Consider the following 27,520-nt stretch of genomic DNA (forward strand, 5'->3'; position numbering starts at 1 on the left):
TAAACTGGCGTTCAACGCCAGCCTTCTGCCCAAATCTGGCGTCCAGCGCCAGAAAAGGATCCAAAACCAGAGTTGAACGCCCAAACTGGCACAGAAACTGGCGTTCAACTCCACAAATGGCCTCTGCACGTGTAACACTCAAGCCCAAGCCCAAGCACACACCAAGTGGGCCCCGGAAGTGGATTTGTACATCAATTACTTACTCATGTAAACCCTAGTAGCTAGTTTATTATAAATAGGACCTTTTACTATTGTATTAGGCATCCTGGATTGTATTTTGATCCTGTGATCACGTTTTGGGGGCTGGCCATCTCGACCATGCCTGGACCTTCACTTATGTATTTTCAACGGTAGAGTTTCTACACTCCATAGATTAAGGTGTGGAGCTCTGCTGTTCCTCAAAGATTAATGCAAAGTACTACTGTTTTCTATTCAATTCTTCTTATTTCTCTTCTAAGATATCCATTCGCACCCAAGAACGTGATGAAGGTGATGATTATGTGTGACGCTCATCATCCTTCTCCTTTATGAACACGTGCCTGACAAACACTTCTGTTCTACATGAATTAAGCTAGAATGAATATCTCTTAGATCTCCTAACCAGAATCTTCGTGGCGTACGCTAGAATGATGGCGGCATTCAAGAGAATCCGGAAGGTCTAAACCTTGTCTGTGGTATTCTGAGTAGGATTCAATGATTGAATGACTGTGACGAGCTTCAAACTCGCGATTGTTGGGCGTTAGTGACAGACGCAAAAGGAGGGTGAATCCTATTCCAGCATGATCGAGAACCGACAGATGAATAGCCGTGCCGTGACAGGGTGCGTGAGCATATGATTCACTGAGAGGAGGGGATGTAGCCACTGACAACGGTGATGCCCTTGCATACAGCCAGCCATGGAAAGAAGTAAGACTGATTGGATGAAGATAGCAGGAAAGCAGAGGTTCAGAGGAACGAAAAGCATCTCCATTCGCTTATCTGAAATCCCTGCCAATGAATCTACATAAGTATTTCTATCCCTTTTATTGTTTATTTTAATCTAATAAAGTATCATGTTTAAATCCGCCTGACTGAGATTTGCAAGGTGACCATAGCTTGCTTCATACCAACAATCTCCGTGGGATTCGACCCTTACTCACGTAAGGTATTACTTGGACGACCCAGTGCACTTGCTGGTTAGTTGTATCGAAGTTGTGACAATTATGAATTAAGATCAGAGCACCAAGCTCTGGAGCCATTACCAGGATTTGTTCGAGCCTGGAGATCACAATTTCGTGCACCAGATGCACATTAAGATATGCTGACATTAACACATGCTCGCGAGTACGTGTGAAAAGCCAACGATGGAAAATAGCTAGTGCATATAAAGATAAATGAATGCAAGGTATTTATTGGCATGCTGGCAAAGGGCATGAGTAGCATAGACCAAGCAATACTTTGTAACAAACCATCACGTTTGTATTGACAATTAAATTCAATTAAGAAAATAAGAAGGAGAATTTGTGAAAAGCAAGCATTGAATAGTAGAGTAAAGTAATGTAGAAAAGTGCATAGTGCTATATGGGCTTTTTCACAAACACATGGCATGCATGTTAAACAAGATATAAAAAGTATGAAATTGAACATGCAAGCAATCCCTTAAAAATAATAATAATTTTCAAATAAATTGTAACAAGACACAAGCATATAATGAGGGATAATGACTCAAAAAAATTTCTAATACCATGTAAAAAGGGAAAAGAAGAATAAAGAAAATAGGAATAATTAAAAGAAGAAGAAAAGAAAAAGAAAATATATGTAGAACAATAAAAAAATGATAGAAAAAGAAAGAAGGAAGAAGAAGGTAAAACCTTGTTAATGGAGGAGAGAGAGAGAGAGAGAGAGAGAGAGTGAGTGAAAGGTGAGATAGAAAGGGGAAGGGAGAAGGAAGAAAGAAGGAGGGAAAAGAAAAATTAGGATTTGGAGGAAAGAAAGATAAGATAATTTGGCAATTTAGGTTGAGCTGTGCGGTGCATGCGACGCGGCCGAGTGGGGCACGCGTTCGCGTGGGTGCGCATCAGGTAAGAAGATGCGATCGCGTCAGTCACGCGGTCGCGTGACCCGTGTTGCGCTGCTGGCGTGAGTGTAGCCTCGCTCCAGCACAACTCTCTGTTCAATTTATTTTAATAGCCAAAATTGGGTGACGCGATCGCGTGGGTCACGCGATCGCATGAGTGTGCGTTATCAAATGGGTGACGTGGCCGCGTCAGCGACGCGGTCGCGTGACAAGGATTGTGCTTCCAGCACCAATCCAGCATCACTCTCGCACAGAGTGCGACTGTGCACCCTTTTACGTCGAAAACTCAGGGCACGCGGCCGCGTGGGGCACGCGGTTGCGTGGGAGGCCGTGATTTCCATGTGACGCGGTCGCGTCGGTGACGCGGTCGCGTGGGGTAATTTGTGCCATTGGCACGACTCCAGCGCTCCTCCTGCGTAACTTTCTGTTTATTTTTTTTTCCTTACTCCCCCTGCCACGCGGACGCGTCGCTGGTGCGATCGCGTCGCGCAGCAAAATTTATTTATTTATTTATTTATTTATTTATTTAAAAAAAAAGAAATATAAGGACATGTAGGTGTAAAAGCATGAAAGTATTAATGAAGAGAAGATTTATTGAAGAAAAGAACGATCATACCGCGGTGGGTTGTCTCCCACCAAGCACTTTGCTTTAACGTCCGTAAGTTGGACGCTCCACTAGCTCAATCTGCTGCTATGTGGGGATCTTCCAAGTGGAGGATCTCAAGCTCCTTGCTTTTCTGCACCTTCTCACCATGGTATAGCTTCAGGCGGTGTCCATTAACCTTAATAAGTTCAGAGCTTGAAGGATGGCTTAGGTGGTAAACTCCGTACGGTTCAGCCTTCTCTACTCTGTATGGACCTTCCCATTTTGGTCTTAACTTACCGGGCATTAGCCTTAGTCGAGATTTGTAAAGGAGGACGAAATCTCCAGGTTGAAATTATTTCTTCTTGATGTTTTGATCATGCACAGCTTTCATCCTTTCCTTGCAAATTCTGGAATTCTCATAAGCTTCTAGGCGAAGGTTCTCCAATTCCTGCAGTTGCAACTTCCTTTCAGCTCCGGCCTTCTCAATTTCCATGTTGCACTCTTTAACTGCCCATAAGGCTCTGTGTTCGATTTCAACTGGAAGATGGCAAGCTTTTCCATAAACTAAGCGAAAGGGACTCATCCCAATGGGTGTCTTGTATGCTGTTCTATATGCCCATAGTGCATCTTGTAGTCTGGTGCTCCAGTCTTTTCTATGAGGCTTCACTATCTTCTGCAAGATACGCTTAATTTCTCTGTTTGACACCTCGGCTTTCCCATTAGTTTGGAGATGGTAAGCTGTTGCAACTTTATGGATTATCCCATGCTTCTTCATCAATCCTGTTAGTCTCCTGTTACAAAAATAGGTGCCTTGATCGCTCACGATCGCTCGTGGTGACCCAAAGCGGCATATAATATGATTTCTCACAAAGGAAACAACAGTGTTAGCATCATCAGTGCGGGTAGGAATTGCTTTCACCCATTTGGAAACATAATCCACAGCTAACAATATATAAAAATATCCACTAAAATTTGGAAATGGACCCATGAAGTCAATGCCCCAAACATCAAAAATTTCACAGAAAAGCATATATTGTTGAGGCATCTCATCCCTCTTGGATATGTTACCAAATTTCTGGCATGGGTGACAAGATTTACAAAACTCAGCAGCATCTCTAAAAAGAGTAGGCCACCAGAATCTGCAGTCTAAGATCTTTCTAGCTGTTCTTTGAGGGCCAAAGTGTCCTCCACTCTCAGATGAGTGACAGGCCTCTAAAATGGACTGGAATTCTGATTGAGGCACACAACGTCTAATTATCTGGTCAGCGCCACATCTCCATAACTATGGCTCATCCCATATATAATATTTAGACTCACTTTTCAGCTTGTCTCTTTGATGTTTAAAAAAATGTGGGGGAAATGTGCGGCTAACTAAATAATTAGCAACAGGTGCATACCAAGGGACTACCTCAGATACTACTTGCAGGTTGTCAAAAGGAAAATTATCATCTATAGGAGTAGAATCATCCTTAATATGTTCAAGGTGACTCAAGTTGTCTGCTACTAAATTTTGATTACCACTCCTATCCTTTATTTCTAAATCAAATTCTTGTAACAGCAGTATCCAACGTATAAGTCTTGGTTTGGATTCCTTTTTAGCTAATAGATACTTTAGAGCTGCATGGTCCGAATACACTACTACTCTAGTACCAAGTAAATAAGCCCGGAATTTATCCAGAGAAAAAACAATAGCAAGTAGCTCTTTCTCAGTAGTAGTATAATTGGACTGGGCAGTGTCTAAAGTCTTAGACGCATAGGCAATAACAAAAGGATCCTTACCTTCACGCTGAGCCAGCGCTGCTCCTACTGCATGGTTGGAAGCATCGCACATGATTTCAAACGGCTGGCTCCAGTCGGGTCCTCTCACAATTGGGGCTTGAGTTAGAGCAGTCTTCAGCTTATCAAATGCTTGTTTGCAATCGTCACTGAACTCGAACTCAATGTCCTTCTGCAGTAATCTGGATAAGGGAAGTGCCACCTTACTAAAGTCCTTAATAAATCTCCTGTAGAAACCTGCATGGCCAAGGAACGAACGGACTTCCCTCACAGAAGAGGGGTAAGGTAAACTAGAAATAACATTCACCTTTGCTGGGTCTTCAAAAATGCCATTATTAGATACCACATGTCCTAATACAATCCCTTGCTTTACCATAAAGTGGCATTTTTCGAAATTCAATACAAGGTTTGTATTAACACATCTATCTAATACTCTAGATAATCCATCTAAGCAAAGGTTAAAAGAATCACCATAAACGCTTAAATCGTCCATAAAAACTTCCATACAGTCCTCAATAAGATCAGAGAAAAGACTCATCATGCACCTTTGGAAAGTAGCTGGTGCATTGCACAAGCCGAAGGGCATTCTCTTATAAGCGTAAGTCCCAAAAGGACATGTAAAAGTAGTCTTTTCCTGATCCTCAGGAGCTATATGAATCTGGAAATAACCTGTGTAACCATCTAGAAAGCAATAATGTGATTTACCTGACAGGCGATCCAGCATTTGATCAATGAATAGAAGTGGGTAGTGATCCTTACGGGTAGCTTGGTTGAGACGCCTGTAATCGATGCAGACTCTCCAAGCATTCTGAACTCTAGTTGCTATGAGCTCTCCATGCTCATTCTTCACTGAGGTGAATCCAGATTTCTTGGGCACCACTTGTACTGGGCTTACCCATTCACTGTCTGAAATGGGATATATGATACCTGCTTCCAATAGTCTGGTCACTTCCTTTTTGACAACTTCCAAGATTGTGGGATTTAATCTTCTTTGTAGTTGACGAACAGGTCTTGCTCCCTCTTCTAAAAATATTCTGTGCTTGCATACTTGAGGGTTAATTCCCACTATGTCTGCCAAACTCCACCCAATTGCCTTCTTATGCTTCCTTAGAACATCAAGTAACTGCTCTTCTTGTTGAGAAGTCAGTTCCCTTGCAATAATAACCAGAAGCTTCTGCTCATCCTCAAGATAAGCATATTTGAGATGTGGAGAGAGAGGTTTCAATTCTAACTTTTGATCATGGGCAGGCTCTGGATTATCTGAGGCTTGTGAAAGTGGCGAAGTGTCCTCATTGTCAGTTAAGAGGATCCCCACACTTGGACCTTGTCCAGTGTGCCTCTCTTCAAACTCTTCTTTTTGAACTTCAGCCACACTTTCGTCTATGACATCACACTGGAAGATAGAACGATCTTCTGGGGGGTTGTCAATGACTCCATTCAGATTGAAGATTACTATGCGGCCATCTATTTCAAAGGAGTATATTCCTAAAAAAGCATCCAATTTGAATTTTGATGTCTTCAGGAATGGTCTTCCAAGTAGGATTGATGATGGCTTATCTAAATCATTATGGGGCATCTCCAAGATATAAAAATCAGTGGAAAATGTGAGCCCTTTAATGTTTACCAAAACATCTTCAGCAACTCCAGCCACTGTAATAATGCTTTTATCTGCTAACACAAAACGAGCTGCCGACCTTTTTAAGGGAGGGAGCCTCAAAACATCATATATAGACAAAGGCATTATACTGACACATGCTCCTAAATCACACATGCAATCATAAATTACTATACCACCAATAGTACAACTAATTATGCAAGGACCTGGATCACTACATTTTTCAGGTAATCCTCCCATTAAAGCAGATATAGAACTACCTAAAGGAATAGTTTCTAATTCATTAATTTTGTCTTTATGGATACATAAGTCTTTTAGAAACTTTGCATATTTAGGTACCTGCTGAATAACATCAAAAAGGGGAACAGTTACCTCAACCTTTTTGAATATTTCTACCATTTTAGGATCAGGTTCCAGCTGCTTCCTGGGTTTCCTTGCAAGTTGTGGAAATGGAATGGGAGCAGTGTTTTCTGTGGAGCCTGCACCTTTTTGTGCTTCTTCCTGTGGTTGAGCTGTCTCTTCTTCAGCTATGTCCTGTATATCCTCTTCCTCTTCAACATCTTCGATTTCTACCACCTCTTCAGCTGAGGCGTATTCTGGCGAGCTTGGTTCCTCCTGATTCCTTTCCTGCAGTGTAGTTCCAGACCTCAGGGTGATGGCATTAATGCCTCCCTTTGGATTGGGTAATGGTTGAGAGGGGATTCCAGTGGTGCTTGAAGGTTGGTTACTGGAATTTTGTGCTGAACCAAGCTGTGTCATAAAAGCTTGCAGAGTAGAGGCGAGACCATTCAGACAGGCGTTAATACTGTTCACGATGGTACTTTCCATGGCCAGTTGTCTTTTCTCAAAAGCTTGTAATAAATCTTCATTAGAAGATACAGAAGAATGAGTAAATTGGGAGGGTTGCTGCTGATTGTTCGGTGGTCCTTGGTTTTGCCTCAGGTGAGGTGCTCGGTAAGGTTGATTTTGCTGCCTGTTGTTGTTATTATTCCACCTTTGATTTCTCTGATTATCTCTGCCTCCCCTGTTATTGTTGTCCCTCCAATTCAGGTTTGAATTGTCCTGCCATCCATGGTTATTATTTCCACTTTGATTGTACCCTTGGTTGGGGCGGTCATAGAAGTTGTGAGTGGATGCCACCATGTTGTCTTCTTGTTGGAGCTGCGGGCATTCATCTGTGTAATGGCTGTAATCAGCACAAATTCCGCGAATTCTTTGTGGAACTAGTTGTTGGTTTTGCTGCGGTTGAGTTTGTTGAGCTTGTTGATTCAACTGCATTTGCTTTAGCAAGTTGGTCATCTCACAGATGCTTTGATTTAGAGCAGCAGTCTCTATGCCAGAAGATACTTCTGCAACGGCTTTTGAATGGCCTTGCTTCTGTCTGTGGTTCCGAGTAGATTCAGCTAAATCACTGATCAATTGCCAAGCTTCATCAGTGGTCTTGTACTTCTTCATAGACCCATTGCTGGCATTTTTCAATGTGGTCTTATCTTGGGGCCTCATACCTTGTGTGATATAGCTGAGTAGCACGATCTTGTCAATCATGTGGTGGGGGCATGCTTCCAGAAGATTATTAAAGCGCTCCCAGTATTCAAAGAGAGTCTCATTGTCGTCCTGAACAATTGTAGAGATATCATTCCTCAGTTTATCAGTAACTTCAGATGGGAAGAATTTCTCCAGAAACTCCTTTCTGAGTGTATCCCAGTTGGATACATTTGCTATAGGTTGAGTGTAGTACCACTCTCTTACTTTTCCCTGAAGAGAGAACGGAAAAGCTTTCAGCAGAATTGAAGTTTCATCAGTGCCATCACGCCTGACAGTAGAACAGGCTGCCTGGAAATCTCTCAAGTGCTTGATAGGCTCTTGAGCAGGTAGGCCATGAAACTTGGGCATCAAATTTAGCAGTGCGGTCTTTATTTCAAAATTCGTAGCTACCGCTGGATGATGCGCTTGAAATGATTGCATTGTAAAATCAGGAGCTCTTTCCTCCTGAATGGTAACTCTTCTAGTTGCCATGTTTTCTGCACGTAAAACAACCGAATCAGTAGAACGGGAGATGGTTTCTTCCTCAAATTCACTTTCAGATCCGCCCTCAGAGCGGGCTAACCTACGCTGTTCTCGCCTTATTCGTGAAATTTTTCTTTCAATTTCAGGATCGAATATTAGCAAGCGCGGATCAGGAAGTGAACGTGTCATTTGACGGAAGAAACATGCAGCGCATAGTTGCAAAATTAAATAAAATGCAAATAAATAAATTCTAATTAATAAAAATAGCACTCTATTGCAACTCCCCGGCAACGGCGCCAAAAATTGATAGGAAGCAGAAGCTGGTGAATTAAAAATTTATTAAAATGGTTACGTTGCAAGTATAGTTCTTAACTCACCGAAAATCTGCCTATCAATTTAGAAATATGTCACAGAGAGTTTAAATTAAAATTACTGGGAGTTTTAAGTCCCAGGTCGTCTCCCAACGAGTTGCAGAAAAGTGTGCTGTTTTATTAATCAGATGTTCCAAGAAGTTGAGCTAAGTAAATTGGAATTTAAATTGAGGAATTTTAAATAATATAAATAAAAGCCTTGACTGGGAATTGATTAGTTAGAATCTCTATCATTGATGGAGTGATTTTTAAGATTAATTTATAATTAACGGTTACTCTGTTTGGTTATCCTTTACTAGGTAAGGGAAAGTCAAACAAATTGGAATGCCAGATCTGTTCACGAGTTGCAACCCACTTAGTTCAAAGGGATTGGCGTTGGTGACAGGATAGCAATCCAACATTTAACCCAACTACAAATTTTTCCTTCAATCCTTCCAACTCAAGAGTTCCTTTTAATCAACTCCCCATCAAGTAATGAAACTACTCACGCATTGTAAATAAAGAATCCATAGCACATGAAAGGGAATTAAAAGAAGACATGATTATTGGAATTGAAATTGAATTAAAGAGAAATAATCCTTGCATTAATTAATCATAAAAGTATCTGAATGACAAAATTGAACATAACAAAGAACATGAAAGAATAAAACCGAGTTAAGAGAACAAACTAGAATGATGAAGTCTTGATGAGGAAATAACTCTTCTCAATGATCCAATGCTAAGACCAATTGAAAATTAAAATTCTCAAAACTAGAGAGAAAAACCTAAGAGAGTGAAAAACTAGATCTAAAAACTACTGAATGAATGTCTCTGTTGTTTTTGCATATTCTTTGACTCTAGTCTGCTGTTTCGGGCCGAAAACTAGGCCGAAATAAGGTTCAAAATTGCCCCCATCGAATTCTGTAGATTATGCAGATCGCGCATGTCATGCGATCGCGTCATCCATGCGGACGCGTCGCTTGCGCTTTTTCCTCTCCACGCGTTCGCGTCGTCCACGCTACCGCGTCGCTTGCGCTTTCCAATCCGCACGGCCGCGCAAGCCATGCGGCCGCGTCACTGCGATTTGCGCTCCATCGCGCGGTCGCGTGAGCCATGTGACCGCGTCACTTCTCGCTGGTTATCTCCTCAAATTCTTGTGTTCCTTCCATTTTTGCTAGCTTCCTCTCAAATCTCCATCTCATTCATGCCCTATAAAGCCTGAAACACTTGACACACAGATCACGGCATCGAATGGAATAGAGGAGAATTAAAATTAAATAATTAAAGTCTCTAGGAAGCAATTTTCAAACATGTACTAAATTTAGGAAGGAAATCTAAATGCATGCTGAATTGATGAATAAGTGGGTAAGGATCATGACAAAACCACACAATTAAACACAATATAAACTATAAAATAGTGGTTTATCACTTGTCTCCAAGAAACTAAAAACAAAATAGGATAAAAAGGAGAGAATATACAATGAATTCCAAACTTATCAATGACGATCAGCTTCAATTAGATGAGCGGGACTTGTAGCCTTTTTGCTTCTAAACAGTTTTGGCATCTCACTTTATCCTTTGAAGTTCAGAATGATTGGCATCTATAGGAACTCAGAATTCAGATAGTGTTATTAATTCTCCTAGTTCAGTATGTTGATTCTTGAACACAGCTACTTTATGAGTCTTGGCCGTGACCCTAAGCATTTTGTTTTCCATTATTACCACCGGATACATAAATGCCACAGACACATAACTGGGTGAACCTTTTCAGATTGTGACTCAGCTTTGCTAGAGTCCCCAGTTAGAGGTGTCTAGAGCTCTTAAGCACACTCTTTTTGCTTTGGACCACGACTTTAACCGCTCAGTCTCAAGCTTTTCACTTGACACCTTCACGCCACAAGCACATGGTTAGGGACAGCTTGATTTAGCCGCTTAGGCCAGGATTTTATTCCTGTGGGCCCTCCTATCCATTAATGCTCAAAGCCTTGGATCCTCTTTACCCTTGCCTTTTGGTTTAAATGGTTATTGGCTTTTTCTGCTTGCTTTTTCTTTTTCTTTCTTTTTCTTCGCCATTTTTTCGCAAGCTTTGTGTTTTTCATTGCTTTTTCTTGCTTCAAGAACCAATTTTATGATTTTTCAGATTATCAATAACATTTCTCTTTTTTTATTATTCTTTCAAGAGCCAACAATTTTAACATTCATAAACAACAAATTCAAAAATATGCATTGTTCAAGCATTCATTCAGAAAACAAAAGGTATTGCCACCACATCAAAATAATTAAACTAATTTCAAGATAGAATTTGAAATCATGTACTTCTTGTTCTTTTGCAATTAAAAACATTTTTCATTTAAGAAAGGTGATGGATTCATAGGACATTCATAGCCTTAAGACATAGACACTAAACATTAATGATCATGTAATAAAGACACAAACATAAATAAAACATAAGGCATAGGAAATGAAAAACAGGAAAATAAGAGCAAGGAAATTAAAGAACGGTTCCACCTTAGTGATGACGGCTAGTTCTTCCTCTTGAAGATCTTATGGAGAGCTTGAGCTCCTCAATGTCTCTTCCTTTCCTTTGTTGCTCCTCCCTCATGGCTCTTTAGTCTTCTCTAATTTCATGGAGGAGGATGGAATGCTCTTGGTGCTCCACCCTTAGTTGTCCCATGTTGGAACTTAATTCTCCTAGGGAGGTGTTGATTTGCTCCTAATAGTTTTGTTGAGGAAAGTGCATCCCTTGAGGCATCTCAGGGATTTCATGATGAAGACTTTCCTCATGCTCTTGTTGAGGTCCATGAGTGGGCTCTCTTGTTTGCTCCATCCTTCTTTTAGTGATGGGCTTGTCCTCTTCAATGAGGATGTCTTCCTCTATGACAATTCCAGCTGAATTGCATAGGTGACAAATGAGATGAGGGAAGGCTAATCTTGCCAAAGTAGAGGGCTTGTCTGCCACCTTATAGAGTTCTAGGGATATGATCTCATGAACTTCTACTTCCTCTCCAATCATGATGCTATGGATCATGATAGCCCGGTCTATTGTAACTTCAGACTGGTTGCTAGTAGGAATTATAGAGCGTTGGATGAACTCCAACCATCTCCTATTCATGGATTTGAGGTCAAGCCTTCTTAGTTGAACCGGCTTGCCTCTTGAATCTCTCTTCCATTGAGCGTCGTCCACACAAATGTCCATAAGGACTTGGTCCAACCTTTGATCAAAGTTGACCCTTCTAGTGAAAGGGTGAGGATCTCCTTGCATCATAGACAAGTTGAATGCCAACCTCACATTTTCTGGACTGAAATCCAAGTAATTCCCCCGAACCATTGTGAGCCAATTCTTTGGGTTCGGGTTCACACTTTGGTCATGGTTCTTAGTGATCCATGCATTTGTATAGAACTCTTGAACCGTTATGATCCCGACTTGTTGAATGGGGTTGGTGAGGATTTCCCAACCTCTTCTTCGAACTTCATGTCGGATCTCCAGATATTCACTCTTTTTGAGCTTGAAGGGGACCTCGGGGATCACCTTTTTCTTGGCCACAACTTCATCGAAGTGGTCTTGATAGACCTTTGAGATGAATCTCTCCATCTCCCATGACTCAGAGGTGGAAGCAATTGCCTTCCCTTTTCTCTTTCTAGAGGTTTCTCCGGCCTTAGGTGCCATTGATGGTTATGGAAAAATAAAAAGCTTTAGCTTTTCCCACACCAAACTTTGAAGATTTGCTCGTCCTCGAGCAAAAGAAGAAAGAAAAGAGTAGAAGAAGAAGAAATGAAGGAGATGGAGGGTTGGTGTAGGTTCGGCCAAGGTGGGTTGTAGTGTGTATGTTGTGTGAAATTGAAGGTAGTTAGGAGGGGTATTTATAGGATAAGAGAGAGGGGGGTTCGGTCATGAAGGGGAGGGTTTGGGAGGGAAATGGTTTGAATTTGAATGGTGAGGTAGGTAGGGTTTTATGATGGATGGATGTGAGTGGTGAAGAGAGTATAGAGAAGAGAGTAAGATTTGATAGGTGAATGGTGTTTGGGAAAGAGGTTTTGAGGTGATTGGTCAAGGGTGTATGGGGAAGAGTGTTATGGAAAGGTGTGAAGATGGGAGAAGAAGAGGTGGCGTAGGTGGGGATCCTGTGGGATCCACAGATCCTGAGGTGTCAAGGAATTCGAATCTCTACACCATACTGGCGTTCAAACGCCCATTCTCTGCCAATTCTGGCATTTAACGCCAACTCTGCTACCTTTCCTGGTGTTAAACACCAGTCTGCTGCCCTTTTCTGGCGTTAAATGCCAGCCAGATGCTCATTTCTGGCGTTTAATGCCAGCCTATGCCAGACAGCCCTTTCTGGCGTTAAACACCTAGAGTGCTGCCCATTCTGGCATTTAATGCCCAGAATGTTGCCAAGCTAGGCGTTAAATGCCCATTCTACTATCCTTACTGGCGTTTAAACGCCAGTAAGCCTGTCCTCCAGGGTGTGCTATTTTTAATGCTATTTTTCATTCTGTTTTTGATTTTTCAGTTGTTTTTGTGACTTCACATGATCATCAACCTAAAGAAAACATAAAATAACAATGGAAAATAAATAAATATAATTAAATAACATTGGGTTGCCTCCCAACAAGTGCTTCTTTAATGTCAATAGCTTGACAGTGAGCTCTTAGAGAGCTTCACAAAGACTCAGGGCTTGATGTTGGCCTCCCAACACCAAACTTAAAAGTTGAGTGTGGGGGCTCTGTTTGACTCTGTATTAAGAGAAGCTTTTCATGCTTCCTCTCCATGGTTACAGAAGAAGATCCTTGAGCCTTAAACACAAGGTAATCCTCATTCACTTGAAGGACTAACATTCCTCTGTCCACATCAATCACAGCTCTTGCTGTGGCTAGGAAGGGTCTTCCAAGGATGATGGATTCATCTTCATCCTTCCCATTATCTAGGATTATAAAGTCAGCAGGGATGTAATAGCCTTCAACCTTCACTAAGACATCCTCTACAAGTCCATAAGTCTGTTTCCTTGAATTGTCTGTCATCTCTAGTGAGATTCTTGCAGCTTGCACCTCAAAGATCCCTAGTTTCTCCATTATAGAGAGGGGCATGAGATTTATACTTGACCTAAGGTCACACAGAGCCTTCTTAAAAGTCATGGTGCCTATGGTATAAGGTATTAAGAACTTTCCAGGATCCTATTTCTTCTGAGGTAATTTCAGTTGAACCAAATCATTTAGTTCATTAATGAGCAATGGGGGTTCATCCTCCCAAGTCTCATTACCAAATAACTTGGCATTCAGCTTCATGATTGCTCCCAGATATTGAGCAACTTGCTATTCAATAATATCATCATCCTCTTCAGAGGAAGAATACTCATTAGAGCCCATGAATGGCAACAGTAAGTTCAATGGAATCTCTATGGTCTCTATATAAGCCTCAGATTCCTTTGGTTCCTCATTAGGGAACTCCTTGGAGGCCAGTGGACGTCCATTGAGGTCTTTCTCACTGGAAATCACTACCTTTTCTTCCTCACTGGGTTCGGCCATGTTGGTTATATTTATGGCCTTGCACTCTCTTTTTGGATTCTCTTGTATTGCTTGGGAGAGTACTAGGAGGGAGTTCAGTAACTTTCTTACTCAGCTGACCCACTTGTGCCACCAAATTTCTAATGGAGGACCTTGATTCAGTTATGAAACTAAGAGTGGTCTTAGATAGATCAGAGACTACAGTTGCTAAGTCAGAGTGACTCCGCTTAGAATTCTCTGTCTGTTGCTGAGAAGATGATGGAAAAGGTTTGCTATTGCCAAACCTATTTCTTCCACCATTATTATTATTGAAGCTTTGATTAGGCTTTTGTTGATCCTTCCACGAGAGATTAGGATGATTCCTTCATGAAAGATTGTAGGTGTTTCCATAGAATTTTCCCATGTAATTCACCTCTGCCATTGTAGGATTCTCAGGGTCATAGGCTTCTTTTTCAGAAGAAGCCTCCTTAGTACTTCCTGACACAGCTTGCATTCTAGACAGACTCTGAGAAATCATATTGACTTGCTGAGTCAATATTTTGTTCTGAGCCAATATTGCATTCAGAGTATCAATCTCAAGAACTCCTTTCTTCTCAGTTGTCCCATTATTCACAGGATTCCTTTCAGAAGTGTACATGAACTGGTTATTTGCAACCATTTCAATGAGTTCCTGGGCTTCTGCAGGCATCTTCTTCAGAGGAAGGGATCCACCAGCAGAGTGGTCCAATGACATCTCGGACAATTCAGACAGACCATTATAGAATATACATATGATGCTCTATTCTGAAAACATGTTAGAAGGACACCTTCTGATCAATTGCTTGTATCTTTTCCAAGCTTCATAGAGGGATTCACCTTCCTTCTGTCTGAAGGTTTGGACTTTCACTCTAAGCTTGCTCAACTTTTGAGGTGGAAAGAATTTGGCCAAGAAAGCATTGACCAACTTTTCCCAAGAGTTCAAGCTATCTTTAGGTTGTGAGTCCAACCATGTCCTAGCTCTGTCTCTTACAGCAAAAGGGAAAAGCATAAGTCTGTAGACCTCAGGATTAACCCCATTGGTCTTAACAGTGTCACAGATTTGCAAGAATTCAGCTAAAAACTGATGAGGATCTTCCAATGGAAGTCCATGAAACTTGCAATTCTGCTGCATTAAAGAAACTAATTGAGGCTTAAGCTCAAAGTTGTTTGCTCCAATTGCAGGAATTGAGATGCTCCTTCCACAGAAGTCAGAAGAGGGTGCAATAAAGTCACCAAGCATCTTCCTTGCATCCCCACCATTGTTGTTGGGTTCGGCCATCTCTTCTTCTTTTTCGAAAAATTCTGTCAGGTCCTCTCCAGAGTGTTGCGCTTTAGCTTCTCTTAGCTTCCTCTTTAGAGTCCTTTCAGGTTCCGGATCAGCTTCAACAAGAATATTTTTATCCTTGCTCCTGCTCATATGAAAAAGAAGAGAATAGAGAAGAATAGAAATCCTCTATGTCATAGTATAGAGATTCCTTTGTGTGAGTAGAAGAAAAGAAGAGTAGAATGAAGAAGAAAGAAGATGAAGAATTCGAACACAAAGAGGGAGAGAGGGTTCGAATTATAAGAAGAAAAGAAGTGTTAGAAAATAAATAAATAAATAGAAAGAGATGAAAGAAAGAGAGAATTTGAATTTTAAATTAGAATTAAAGAAAAATATTTTTGTTTTTATTTTAATTATTTGTTAGTATTCGAAATTTAAGGGAAGAAATAAAATAAAATTTGAAAACTACATAAATTAATTAATTTAAAAAGATTTTTGAAAAAGTGGTTAATGATTTTTGAAAATTGGAGAGAGAAAAGTAGTTAGGTGGTTTTGAAAAAGATATGATTGAAATAGTAAACTTTTAAAATCAAACAAAAAGTCAAGTAATTAATTGAAAAAGATTTGAAAATCAAATTTGAAAAGATAAGAAGTTAGAAAAAGATTTTGAAATTAAGTTTTGAAAAAGATATGATTGAAATCTATTTTGAAAAATTTGAAAAGGAAATTAAAAATATTTGATTTTGAAAATTAAAGTTGATTACTTGACTAACAAGAAACTAAAAAATATGATTTTAGAATTTAAATATTGATCCTTTCTTAATAGGCAAGTAACAACTTGAAAATTTTTGAATCAAAACATTAAATGTTAGCAATTAATTTCAAAAATATAAAATAAAGATAAGAAAAAGATTTTGAAAATCAAATTTTAAAATTTTTGAAAATATTAAGAAAGAAATTGAAAAAGATTTGATTTTTGAAAAAAAGTTTGAAAAGATAGAATTTTTAAATTGAAAATTTGACTTGACTAATAAGAAACAATTAAATTTTAAAACTTTATGACTAAGTCAATTCAAATTTTCAAAATTTATGAGTGAAATAAGGGAAAGATATTTTTTTTATTTTTGAATTTTTTATGAGGAGAGAAAAAAACAACTAAATGATGCAAAACATAAAAATTTAAGATCAACACTAATAATGCATGCAAGAACACTTTGAATGTCAAGATGAACACCAAGAACACTTTGAAGATTATGATGAACATCAAGAACATATTTTTGAAAATTTTTAAGAAAAGAAAGACATGAAAGACACCAAACTTAAAAATTTTCAAACTTTAGACACTAATAATTCAAAAATGAATATGAAAAAAAAGAAAAGACACAAAACAAGAAAAACACAAGATCAAACAAAGACAATCATCAAGAACAACTTGAAGATCATGAAGAACACATGCATGAATTTTTTTCGAAAATTTAAAGAAAAATTAAAAATATGCAATTGACACCAAACTTAAAATTTGACACAAGACTCAAACAAGAAACACAAAATTTTTTGGTTTTTATGATTTTATTAAATTTTTTTGTATTTTTTGAAAATTATTTGGAGAGAAAATAAAGAAATTCAAAATTTTTAATTCCAAGAATCATGCAGTGTTAGTCTAAAGCTTCGGTCCAAAAATTTAGACATGGCTTAATAGCCAGCCAAGCTTTAGCATACAAATCAGACATACAATAGCCAATTAGATGAGAATCCAAAGGCTCTTGCCATGATAAGTGGAAGCCTCAGTCCAAAAGATTTAGACATGGCTTAGCAGCCAACCAGGCTTCACATATCATCTAAAACTCTAGAATTCATTCTTAAAAATTCTGAAGAACAAAATAAAATTTTTGTATATTTTTTTGAATTTTTTGAAAATAAAAATAAAATAAAATTACCTAATCTGAGCAACAAGATGAACCGTCAGTTGTCCAAACTCGAACAATCCCCGGCAACGGTGCCAAAAACTTGGTGCACGAAATTGTAATCTCTAACAATGGCACCAAAAACTTGGTACGCACGATCTTAATCTCAACTCTTTTTCACAACTCCACACAACTAACGAGCAAGTGCACTGGGTCATCCAAGTAATAAACCTTACGTGAGTAAGGGTCGATCCCACGGAGATTGTCGGCTTGAAGCAAGCTATGGTCATCCTTGTAAATCTCAATCAAGAAGATTCAAATGGTTATGAGGTTTTGATAATTAAAATATAAATAAAACATAAAATAAGATAAAGTTACTTATGTAATTCATTGGTGGGAATTTCAGGTAAGCGTCTGGAGATGCTTTGTTGCTTCTGAACCTCTCCTTTCCTATTGTCTTCTTCCAACCATGTGTTACCTCCATCCATGGCAAGTTGTATGATCCTCTCGGATGAAAATAAATCCATATGCACTGTCACCGCACGGCTAATCATCTGTTAGTTCCCGCTAGCGTCGGAATAGGACCATTGTTCTTTTGCACACTGTCACTTGTGCCCCCACATTCGCAGGTTTGAAGCTCGACACAGTTATCCCTTCCCAGATCCTACTGGAATACTACAGACAAGGTTTAGACTTTCCGGATCTCAGGAATGCTGCCAATGGTTCTAGCCTATACCACGAAGACTCTGATCTCACGGAATGGAATGCTCTGTTGTCAAGAGAGGCAACCATGTGTCTTGAACCAGGAGGCCTAAGAGATACACACTCAAGCTATTGCAGATAAAATGGAAGTGGTTGTCAGGCATGCGTTCATAAGTGAGATTGATAATGAGTGTCACGGGTCATCACATTCATCAGGTTGAAGTGCGAGTGAATATCTTAGAGAAGAAGTATGCATGAATTGAATAGAAAACAATAGTAATTGCATTAATTCATGAAGAACAGCAGAGCTCCACACCTTAATCTATGGGGTGTAGAAACTCTACCGTAGAAAATACATAAGTGAAAGGTCTAGGCATGGCCGTGAGGCTAGCCTCCAAACGTGTCTATTAACATAAGATTAACAAAAAGACTTAAAAATTCTAAAATAAATCTCTAAAAGTAGTTTTTATACTAAACTAGTAACTAGGGTTTACAGAAAATGAGTAACTAAGTGTAGATAGTGCAGAAATCCACTTTCGGGGCCCACTTGGTGTGTGCTTGGGCTGAGCATTGAATCTTTTTCGTGCTTAGGCTGTTCCTGGAGTTAAACGCCAGCTTTGGTGCCAGTTTGGGCGTTTTACGCCAAGATGTTTTGGGATGACTTTGAACGCCAGTTTGGGCCATCAAATCGCAAAAAAGGTATAGACTATTATATATTGTTGGAAAGCCCAGGATGTCTAATTTCCAACGCAATTGAGATCTCGCCAATTGGACTTCTGTAGCTCCAGAGAATCAACTTCGAGTGCAGGAAGGTCAGAATCCATCAACATCTGCAGTCCTTTTTCAGCCTCTGAATCAGATTTTTGCTCAGGTCCCTCAATTTCAGCCAGAAAATACCTGAAATCATAGAAAAACACACAAACTCATAGTAAAGTCCAGAAATGTGATTTTTAAATAAAAACTAATAAAAATATAATAAAAAGTAACTAAAACATACTAAAAACTATGTAAAAATAATGCCAAAAAGGGTATAAATTATCCGCTCATCAGTCACCCTTTCATTTTGACTTAACTGAATTAAGTACGAGACTATATCTTGGAGAAGAAGTAAGCATGAATTGAAAGAAAGAAATAGTACTTGCATTAATTCAAGAAGAACAGCAGAGCTCCGCACCTTAATCTCTGAGGTGTAGAAACTCCACCGTCGAAAATACATAAGAGAAAAATGTCTAAGCATGGCCGTGTGGCCAGCCTCCATTGTCTAAGGAATAAACTTCCAGAGATGAAAAATTATCTGAATACAATAGTAAAAAGTGCTATTTATACTAAACCAGTTACTAGGGATTACAGAAAATAAGTAACTAAGTGCAGATAGTGCAGAAATCCACTTCTGGGGCCCACTTGGTGTGTGCTTGGGCTGAGCATTGAGCTTTACATGTGCATAGGCCATTTCTAGAGTTAAACTTCAGCTTGGATGCCAGTTTGGGCATTTAACTCCAGTTGTGGTGCCAGCTCTGGCGTTTTACGCCAGAAAAGGGTCTCTGATGGGCGTTTAAACACCAGTTTGGGCCATCAAATCTCGGGCAAAGTATGGACTATTAAACATTGCTGGAAAGCCCAAGATGTCTACTTTCCAATGCAATTAAGAGCGGTGCCAATTGGGCTTTTGTAGCTCCAAAAAATCTACTTCGAGTGCAGGAGTGTCAGAATCCAACAACATCTGCAGTCCTTTCTCAGCCTCTGAATTAGATTTTTGCTCAGGTCTCACAATTTTAGCCAGAAAATACCTGAAATCATAGAAAAACACACAAACTCATAGTAAAGTCCAGAAATGTGATTTTTGCATAAAAACTAATAAAAATATAATAAAAATTAACTAAAACATACTAAAAACTATGTAAAAATAATGCCAAAAAGGGTATAAATTATCCGCTCATCAATAGATCAGAGACTATGGTTGCTAAGTTAGAGAGGCTCTACTTAGAATTCTCTGTTTGTTGCTCAGAAGATGATGGAAAAGACTTGCTATTGTCAAACCTATTTCTCCCACCATTATTATTATTGAAGCCTTGTTGAGGCTTCTGTTGATCCTTCCATGAGAAATTTGGATGATTTCTCCATGAAGGATTATAGGTGCTTCCATAGGATTCTCCCATGTAATTCACCTCTTCCATTGCAGGATTCTCAGGGTCATAAGCTTCTCCTTCATAGGAGGCTTCTTTAGTACTGCAGGATGCAGCTTGCATTCCAGTTAGATTCTGAGAAATATTGACTTACTGAGTCAATATTTTATTCTGAGCCAATATGGCATTCAGAGTATCAATCTCAAGAACTCCTTTCTTCTTAGTCATCCCATTATTCATAGGATTTTTTCAGAAGTATACATGAACTGGTTATTTGCAACCATTTCAATGAGGTCCTGGGCTTCTGCAGGCATTTTCTTCAGATGAAGAGATCCACCAGCAGAGTGGTCCAATGACATCTTGGACAATTCAGACGGACCATCATAGAATATACATAAGATGTTCCATTCTGAAATCATGTCAGAAGGACACCTTCTGATCAATTTCTTGTATCTTTCCCAAGCTTCATAGAGGGATTCACCTTCCTTCTGTCTGAAGGTTTGGACTTCCACTCTAAGCTTGCTCAACTTTTGAGGTGGAAAGAATTTGGCCAAGAAATCATTGACCAACTTTTTTCAAGAGTTCAGGCTTTCTTTAGGTTGTGAGTCCAACCATATCCTAGCTATGTCTCTTACAGAAAAGGGGAAAAGCATAAGTCTGTAGACCTCGGGATTAACCCCATTGGTCTTAAGAGTGTCACAGATTTGCAAGAATTCAGCTAAGAACTGATGAGGATCTTCCAATGGATGTCCATGAAACTTGCAATTCTGCTGCATTAGAGAAACTAATTGAGGTTTAATCTCAAAGTTGTTTGCTCCAATTGTAGGAATTGAGATGCTTCTTCCATAAAAGTCGGAAGTTGGTGCAGTAAAGTCACCAAGCATCTTCCTTGCATCTCCACCATTGTTGTTGGGTTCGGCTGCCATGTCTTCTTCTTTTTCAAAAATTTCTGTAAGGTCTTCTCCAGAGTGTTGTGCTTTAGCTTCTCTTAGCTTTCTCTTCAGAGTCCTTTCAGGTTCAGGATCAGCTTCAACAAGAATGTCTTTATCCTTGTTCCTACTCATATGAAAAAGAAGAGAACAAAGAGAGAAGAGGAATCCTCTATGTCACAGTATAGAGATTCCTTTATGAGAGTAGAAGAATGGAAGAATAGAAGAATGAGGTAGAGAGAGAATAAGAGGAATTCGAACACAGAGAGAGGGAGAGGGTTCGAAATTTTAAGAAGAGGGATGTTAGTAAATAAATAAATAAATAGAAAGAGATGAGGGAGAGAGTGTATTCAAATTTTGCTTAAAAGAAAAGAAAAATATTTTTGTTTTTATTTTAATTATTAGTTAGAATTCAAAATGTAAGAAAAGAAATAAAACAAAATTAGAATTTAAAATAATTAATTAATTAAAAAGAATTTTAAAAAAGTGGTTAGTTGTTTTCGAAAATAAGAAGTGAAAAAGTAGTTAGGCAGTTTTGAAAAAAAAAATAAGAAATAGTAAACTTTTAAAATCAAAACAAACAAGTCAAGTGGTTAATTGAAAAAGATTTGAAAATAAATTTTGAAAAGATAAGAAGTTAGAAAAAGATTTTGAAATTAAGTTTTGAAAAAGATATGATTGAAATTTATTTTGAAAAAGATTTGAAAAAGAAATTTAAAAAGATTTGATTTTGAAAATTAAAGTTGATGACTTGACTAACAAGAAACCAAAAGATATGATTCTAGAATTTAAAGATTGAACCTTTCTTAATAGGAAAGTAACAAACTTGAAATTTTTGAATCAAAACATTAAATGTTAGCAATAATTTTGAAAATTGTGAGATAAAATTAAGAAAAAGATTTTGAAAAATTTATTTTGAAGAATTTTCGAAAACCATGAAAGAAAAATGAAAAAGATTTGATTTTGAAAAAGATTTGAAAAGATATAATTTTTAATTGAAATTTTGACTTGACTAACAAGAAACAACTAAATTTTGAAAATTTTTGACTAAGTCAACCTAAAATTTCGAAATTTATGAATGAAATAAGGGAAAGATATTTTTTTTCTTTTTTTGAATTAATGAAGAAAGAGAAAAACAACAAAATGACACAAGACATAAAAATTTAAGATAAAAACAAATAATACATGCAAGAACACTTTGAATGTCAAGATGAACACCAAGAACACTTTGAAGATCATGATGAACATCAAGAACATATTTTTGAAAATTTTTTTGAGAAAAGAAAGACATGCAAGACACCAAACTTAGAAATTTTTAATATTTAGACACTATGAATTCGAAAATGCATATGCAAAACAAGAAAAGACACAAAACAAGAAAAATTTAAGATCAAACAAGGAAAATCATCAAGAACAACTTGAAGATCAAAGAAAAACACAATGCATGAATTTTCAAAAATTTAAGAAAATTTAAAAAAATGCAATTGACACAAGACTCAAACAAGAAACACAAAATATTTTTTGGTTTTATGATTTTATTAATTTTTTTATATTTTTTTCGAAAACAAAAACAAAAAGCTTAAACATAAAATAAAATTACCCAATCTAAGCAACAAGATGAACTGTCAGTTGTCCAAACTCGAACAATCCCCAGCAACGGTGCCAAAAACTTGGTGCACAAAATTGTGATCACACTTTTCACAACTCCGCACAACTAACCAGCAAGTGCACTGGGTCGTCCAAGTAATACCTTACGTGAGTAAGGGTCGATCCCAGGAAAATTGTCGACTTGAAGCAAGCTATAGTCGTCCTGTAAATCTTAGTCAAGCGGATTCAATTGGTTATGAGGTTTTGATAATTAAAAGATAAATAAAACATAAAATAAAATAAAGATACTTTTGTAATTCATTGGTGGGAAATTCAGATAAGCGTTTGGAGATGCTTTGTTGCTTCTGAACTTCTACTTTCCTCATGGCAAGCTATATGATCCTCTCAGATGAAAAATACCAGGTACGCTTTCTGCAAGGCTAATCAACTGTCGAATTTCTCATTTCGGATGAAAAATACCAGGTACAGCTACCGCACGGCTAATCATCTGTCGGTTCTCACTAGCGTCGGAATAGGATCTCTCTATCCTTTTGCACAACGCCCAACATTTGCAAGTTTGAAGCTCGTCATAGCCATCCCTTCCCAGATCCTACTCGGAATACCACAGACAAGGTTTAGACTTTCCGGATCTCAGGAATGCTGCCAATTGGTTCTAGCATATACCACGAAGATCCTAATCTCACGGATTCGGTCCGTGGATTAGAGATCCAAGAGAATATACTCCGGCTGTCGTCCAATGACTACGTTGAACATCATGTAGGCCGCTTTTGGTTGTCAGGCACGTGGATCTTGGCTAAGCGAGTGAAGAACGGATGCTTGACGGTTTAGAATTCAGAATAAATTCTCGTTGCAAGTATAGTTTCTAAACCAAGCAATCATCCTTTCTTACAAACATTTTGGTTGTCACAAGTAACAAACCCAATAAAATTTATAAACCGAAGTATTCAAACCTCGGGTCGTCTTCTCAAGGAATTGCAGGGAGGTGTTCTTATTATTAGTTATGGAAAACAATGTTTTTGGGTTTTGAAAGGTTTGAACAAGAAAAATAAATTGCAGGAATTAATAAATTAATATCTAATAAAACTCTTGGCAAGGTATGAAAATTTGGAAGTCCTATCCTATTTACTCTTATGAGAATTGAGTTTAACCCCACTTAGTTAACCTTTCCAAAAGCAAGGAAAAGTCAAGTGGACTAATTAGTTAGATTCCCAAGTCCTAGCTAACTCCTAAGGAAAGACTAGAGTTAGTGGAATTCCAGTCAATTAGAGGAATTAATTAACAATCACGATAAGTTTAATAACTCAAGAGCCTCCAGTTAATCAATTAAATCCAAGAATATAAAAAAGCTAAATAAGAATCATAAATCTGAAATACCTCAATTGCATTTAATAAAAGGAAATTAATCCAAAAATATAAAGAGTTCATAAGCCAATTTGGCAACATAAGTAATTAAATGAGAGCATTAAAGTATCTGAAAGTAAAAGAAAAATATAAAGTAAAAAGGAATATTGAACCTGATTAAGAGTTGAAATCCTAAATCCTTTAAGAGGAATCCTAATCCTAAAACCTAAGAGAGAGGAGAGAACCTCTCTCTCTAAAAACTACATCTAAACTATGAAAAGTGAATAATAATGGACCTTCTATGAATGGATTCATTCTCCCACTTTATAACCTCTAATTTGTGCTTTCTGGACTTGGATCTGGGCCAAAAAGGGTTTCAGAAATCACTGGGAGCGTTTTCTGCAGTTTCTAGTGCGTGGCGTCTGTCACGCGTCCGCGTGGGTCACGCGGTCGCGTCATCTGGAGTTTTCCTTATCACGCGTTCACTTCGGTCACGCGTACGCGTCATTTGTGTTCTGCTCAAGGCACGCGTCCGCGTCAGTCACGCGTTCGCGTCACTGCCTTTTCGCGCTAGGCATGCGGCCGCGTTGTCCATGCGTTCGCGTCGCTGCCAGTTTCTTCAAAAACTCCATTTTGTGCTTTTCTTCCATTTTTGTATGTTTCCTTTCCATCCTTTAAATCATTCCTACCTTAGGAGATCTGAAAATACTTAACACACAAATCACGGCATCGAATGGTAATAAAAGGTAATTAAAATAAATATTTTTAAAGTATAGGAAACATGTTTTTCACATATATCACATAATAAGGAAGGGAAAAGTAAAACCATGCAATTTCACATGAATAAGTGGGTGAAGGATTGAATAAATCACTTAAATTGTGCACAAAATATATCATAAAATATGGGTTTATCAACCTCCCCACACTTAAAATATAGCATGTCCTCATGCTAAATCCAAGATAAAGAGTAAGGTAAAGTGGTGGAATTCATGCAATGCAATCTATTCTAAATGCAAACTACCTAAATGAATCATGCAATTCTAGTTATTATTCACTTGTATATAAAACTTACATGTAGTTAAATTAATTCATATCCTCAAGGAATCATATATGCATAGCCAAACCTTAGATAATGTTAAAGCACTTTTACAATTGAGATGGGTAAAAATATTTCACAAACTTGCAAGACACTTAACAATTAAGCAGAGATATATGGTGATGAGCTATTGAACCATCACTGGATTTTGTGTTTACTCTCTAGTCACTCAGTGTTTATTGGGTTAATCACTCTATTCTTTTTCTATCCTTACTTTCTATAACTTTGTTCTTCATCTAACCAATCAACAAATATGGAATACAGACCTACAAAAATCATGAGATCTTTTTCAAGGTTGTAATGAGGCCAAGGTAAAGGTAAGGGTATATGTATAAGGCTAAGTGAGTTAATAGGTGAATCTTTGATTAGTCTAAGATCTCACCTAACATACATATTTCATATAAATTAAAGTTTCTTAACCTATTTACCCAAATTTTCCCACTTTGTATTGCAGACTCATGCATTAGATTTAATTTTGTCCCATGTGCATTGATTCTTTTTATTTTGCAATTGGGAAATTTTTGTATCCCCTTTATTTAAATACTAAAAATTATATATATATATATATATATATATATATATATATATATATATATATATATATCAATGCACATGGTAATTCAATTGTTTTGATTTCACATGAGCATGCTTCCAAAATTTTGTTTTTAAAACAACTTATTCTTTTTAAATTCCTACCTTGTTTCTATCATCCCATGTTCCCATAAAATTCCCTACTCTTAAATTGTACACAATATCTATCTTAAGCTAATCAAGGATTCAACTTGGGATTTTTATTTTGTTTTTCTGCTTAAGGTTAGTAATGTGATTTATAGAACAAGAGGGGATTAAAAAGCTCAAGGGGGCTAACAAGGATGATGTAAAAGGTAGGCTAATTTGGGATAAGTGAGGAAAAAGTTAAATGATGGCCTCAATCATCTCTTGGTATGTATCTATATTCTATATTGGACATATAGATTAAAACAAAATAAAGAACATCAGAATGAAAAAGAAGGGCAAAACACACAGGAATAAAATCTATGGTTTGAATGTAACCATACAATTAAACTCAAAACGCATAGGCTGTGTGTTCTCTAGCTCAAAAATCATATATCAGTTATACATGTCATGCAAGTAGGAATCAAAAGTTCCCATTATTCTCATTGTAAATCTTAGGGTGGCCCTTAAAATCTTAGTGTTTCTCCTTGATGAAATGTTGTTAACTAACTAACATGTAATGCTATATATACAAGGTGTGTGACTTGTTTTAATTTACTAAAGTTTCTAGTTTACTCCTTTTTATTTTCAATTAAATCAAACTATTATATGCTAAGGGGGTAAACTATACTAATTAATCCACATATTCTATAACTAATAAGTTTAGAATTGCAAACTAAACTAAATGTCTAAGATATAAACTAAAGTGCAAAATGCAGAAATAAAGTAAAAATATAGCAAAAAAACAATGTATAAATACTGAAAAATAAAAATAAAAATAAAAATACAGAAAAATAAACAAAATAAGATAAAAAGGAGTCTGTAGTGGTTCACCAAAAAGGTACGCCAGGGATGGCGACCTCCCCACACTTAAAATATAGCATCGTCCTCGATGCTCACTCAAGCTAGGTGTGAAGGGGTGTCATCACCGGAAGGGTGGGCTGCTGGAGTCTCTGTGGTGGCCGGAAGATCTGCAGACTGGATAAGTGTAGGAGGGTCTGTCTGCTGCAGTGGAGGTGCTGACTGTAGAGGAATCTCTGGGTCTGCAGGCTGAATCTGGTGTGGCTCCTCTTGTTGTGGCGCAGCCTGCTCTGGTCCTGCCTGCTCAGCCTGGGCATGTGTCTCCTCCTCATGATCGCTCGCCTCCGCCTCAGATGTATCAAAAAGGGTGTCAGGCTCGGAGGGGATGTCGCTACTGGATCGGATCATCAACTTAAGGTGCTCATAGCGCCGCTTGTTGCGACGCTCCATACGATCCAGGCGGGCGAAGAGTCGATGCACCAAATGATAAATGGTGGTCGGCGGTGGTGATGGCTGCAGAGGAGGGAGTTGCAGAGAAGGGGAGGAGAAGGGGGGGTATGGGGGCGCGATGGGGTTAGGGTTCACGTCACTTGGGGTTAGTGGATTCAAATCCACGTGAACGTGTGGGGCACACGATCGCGTGGCTAGGGTGAAATGGGATTGACGCGGTCGCGTGATTGACATGATCGCGTGGAATGGGAAAAAGATAAATGACGCAGTCGCGTAAGGCACGCGACCGCGTTGCTGAAATTTGTGCTAGACGCACACTTCCAGCGTCGTTTCAGCGCAACTCTCTGTCTTCATTTAGGGGGCCATAATATCCATGCGACGCAGACGCATCACTCACGCTTTCGCGTGGGATGAGTGTTTTGCAAGTGACGCGTTCGCGTCAGCGATGCGAACGCGTTGGCCCTTTTGTGCTAAACGCACACTAGCTACACGATTCCAGCCCAGATTTCTGGGCGTTGGATTTTTACACCGATTTCCAGATCACGCGTTCGCGTGAGTGACGCGGACGCGTGGGAGGTATTTTTCGCAACTGACGCAAACGCGTTAGCGACACGCTCGCGTGGAACAATTCGTGCCAAAGGCACGCCTCCAGCCACGCTTTCGCGTGACTTTCTGTTC

General features: G+C 38.5%; 2 non-coding genes across 2 annotated transcripts; both read left to right on the forward strand.

Moving 5' to 3' along the window:
- Nucleotides 1-7,572: 7,572 nt before the first annotated feature.
- On the forward strand, nt 7,573-7,680 carry LOC112761351 (small nucleolar RNA R71). The gene has a single exon (XR_003181750.1). It is a non-coding gene; the product is annotated as a small nucleolar RNA R71 (small nucleolar RNA).
- A 12,635-nt stretch (nt 7,681-20,315) lies between these two features.
- Nucleotides 20,316-20,424, forward strand: LOC112761299 (small nucleolar RNA R71). The gene has a single exon (XR_003181700.1). It is a non-coding gene; the product is annotated as a small nucleolar RNA R71 (small nucleolar RNA).
- The last annotated feature ends 7,096 nt before the right edge of the window (nt 20,425-27,520 follow it).

This window comes from Arachis hypogaea, chromosome 16 (assembly GCF_003086295.3).
Source record: "Arachis hypogaea cultivar Tifrunner chromosome 16, arahy.Tifrunner.gnm2.J5K5, whole genome shotgun sequence".
Taxonomy (NCBI): Eukaryota; Viridiplantae; Streptophyta; class Magnoliopsida; order Fabales; family Fabaceae; genus Arachis; species Arachis hypogaea.